This window comes from Fukomys damarensis, unplaced genomic scaffold (genome assembly GCF_012274545.1).
Source record: "Fukomys damarensis isolate Sample0158 unplaced genomic scaffold, DMR_v1.0_HiC HiC_scaffold_39, whole genome shotgun sequence".
In the NCBI taxonomy this organism is placed as follows: Eukaryota; Metazoa; Chordata; class Mammalia; order Rodentia; family Bathyergidae; genus Fukomys; species Fukomys damarensis.
Window position 1 is genome coordinate 56881318 of NW_022900951.1, and position 2835 is coordinate 56884152.

Here is a 2835-nt window from a genome sequence, read left to right on the forward strand (position 1 = left end):
TGAGACCCTGTCTCAAAAAAAAAAAAAAAAGCCTCCTCATTTACCCCTTTTCCTTGGCCACTGGTAACCAATGCTTTACTTTCTGTCTCTGAAAGAATAAATTTAAGAATCTCCTAAAGATGAATTATGTAATATTTTTGTGTTTAGAGCTTGCTTCGTTTAGCACAATGTTTCCAAGGTTCATTTATATTGTAGAATGTGTTAGAATTCACTCCTTTTTAGATCTAAATAAGATCCCATTGTATGTATATTTTACGTTTTGTTTACCCATTTATCTGTTGATGGACACTTGAACTACATTTCCAGGCTATTTGTGTGTGTGTGTGTGTGTGTGTGTGTGTGTGTGTGTGTGTGTGTGTTTTGGTTTGGTTTTGGTTTTTTTGAGACAAGGCCTTGCTATAGCTGACTTTGAACTTGTAGTGATTCTCCTGCCTCAGGCTCCTGAGTGCTGGGATTATGGGAATGCATCACTACGCCCAGCTATTTTCCAGTCCATTTTTAATTTTTAATTTTGATACAGAGCCTTACTGAGTCAGCACCCTCCACCCTCAACTTTTCAGCTCCTGCTAGGTGTACACCACCCAGGCTGCTTTAGCTAGTCATTCCTTTTTCTTTCTTTTTTTAGCTTATCTTTTCATCCTCTTCACTTGGGCTTTCATAGAACAAAAGGTTTTCATTTTCATTTTAGCAAGGTGTAATTTATCAGTTTTTCTTTTTATGAATTGTACTTTTGGTGTCAAGTCTAATTTTTTTTCTGATACTGTGAATTGAACCCAGGGCCTTCACACTGAGTTATATCCTTAAACTTTTTTATTCTTTTTTTAAGACAGGGTCTTCCATAACCCTAAATTGCTCAGGTTAGACTCCAACTTTCTTTTTCTTAAATTAAGTTTATTGGTACATTTTAGGTATACAATACAACTACATTAGTCACTGGGATCTTGTACCTTTACATGACTTATCTTGGTTCTTATTTTTTCCCCATTCCCAGCCCTCACTTCACCCCCCCAACCCTTCCCTATTTACAAAGACTTTGTTTCCATGTTTCTCATATTTTTTCTTCTCCCTTTTTACCTTTCCACTACTCCTCCTACTTCCTCTACTCTTTTAGACTTTTTCCTCCTATTACACAATATCAACTATACATTTTGATCCTTATTTACACTTTTAGTTTTTCACACCAGAGAAACTATTCGGTATTTACACATGTATGTCCTATTTATTTCAATTAAGAGTATCGCCTCAATGTGCATCCACTTAGCTATAAATGTCTCTAGTTTCTCATTCTTTATGGCTGAGTAGTACTCCATTTTATTAAAAAAACCCCACACATCTTTATCCAGTCAACAGTTGGTGGGCAATTGGGCTGTTTCCACATTTTAGCTATCATGAATTGTGCTGCTATGAACATGGGCGCACATATATCACTGTGGTATGATTCTTTTAATTCTTTTGGGAAGATACCCATCAGGGGAATAGCTGGGTCAAATGGAACCTCCAATCCTAGTTCTTTGAGGTATCTCCATACTGATTTCCACAATGATTGCACCAGCCTCCACTCCCACCAGCAGTGGAGCAGGGTTCCTCTCTCCCCACAGCCACGCCAGCATTTGTTACTGGTTGATTTCATGATAGCAGCCATTCTTTCAGGGGTGAGGTGGAATCTCAGTGTTGTTTTCATTTGCATCTCTCAAATGACCAGTGATGTTGAACATTTTTTCATATGTTTATTTGCTATTTCTACTCTTTTGTCTGAGAAATGTCTGTTCATTTCAGATGAATTCGTTTTGAATTTGGACTCCAACTTTCAATCATCTTGCCTCAGGCTCCCAAATGCTGAGATTACAGATGAGTGCCATGCCTCTCGATTCAAGTCAAAGAATTCTTCACCCACCTATAGAACAGTGATAGTGAAACTTTTGGAGACTGAGTGCCCAAACTGCATCCCAAAACCCATTTATTTATCTCAAAGTGCCAACACTGCAATTAAACCAGTACTGATGTTTTAGTTTAGAAAAAAAAACATGGCGACTTGACTTACATACCAACAGAGAGGGCTCTGTGTGCCCACTATGGCATGCATGCCATTGGTTTGCCATTACTGCTCTAAGTGTGTGTGTGTGTGTGTTTGTGTGTGCACTCTGGGGATGAACCCAGGGCCTCTTGCATGCTAAGTGTTGACTGTATCACTGTATCACTGATATACTATACCCACAAGCCTCTAGCCATAGGTTTCAAGGAGTCTTTACTGTGCTTTTTTCCCTAGCTGTATAGACTATGCTTACATTTAATTCAGTGATCATTTTGGATCCATTTTAGTATATGGTTTAAGGTTCTTTGAAAAGGCTTTCTATCCCACTTTAAATTGCTTTTAAACCATTGCCAAAAATTATTTAGCTGTACTCATGTGAGTCTATTTCTGATTTTTCTATTCTGCCCATTGATCTGTGTGTGTGTCGCTTTTCCCCAGTATCACGCTTTCTATCCTTAAGGACAATTACAGTAATTCCTCCTACTTTGTTCTTTACCAAAATTGTCTTAGCTACTTTAATTCCTTTTCCCTTCCACATAAATTTTAGAATAAGCTTGTTTATGTCTATAAATAACTTTGTTAAGATTTTTATAGAAATTCGATTAAATCTATATATATTTTGTGTGTGTGTGTGTGTGTGTGTGTGTGTGTGCGGGCGCGCGCATGCTGGAGATCGCAGGCGGCAGAACCACTAAGTTAAATCTCTGGCCCTTAAACCTATAGATTCAAGTGTTTACTAATGTTTTAAATCAACATTTTATAATTTTCACCTACAGATTTTGATCAGGTTTTAAAAGTTTAAT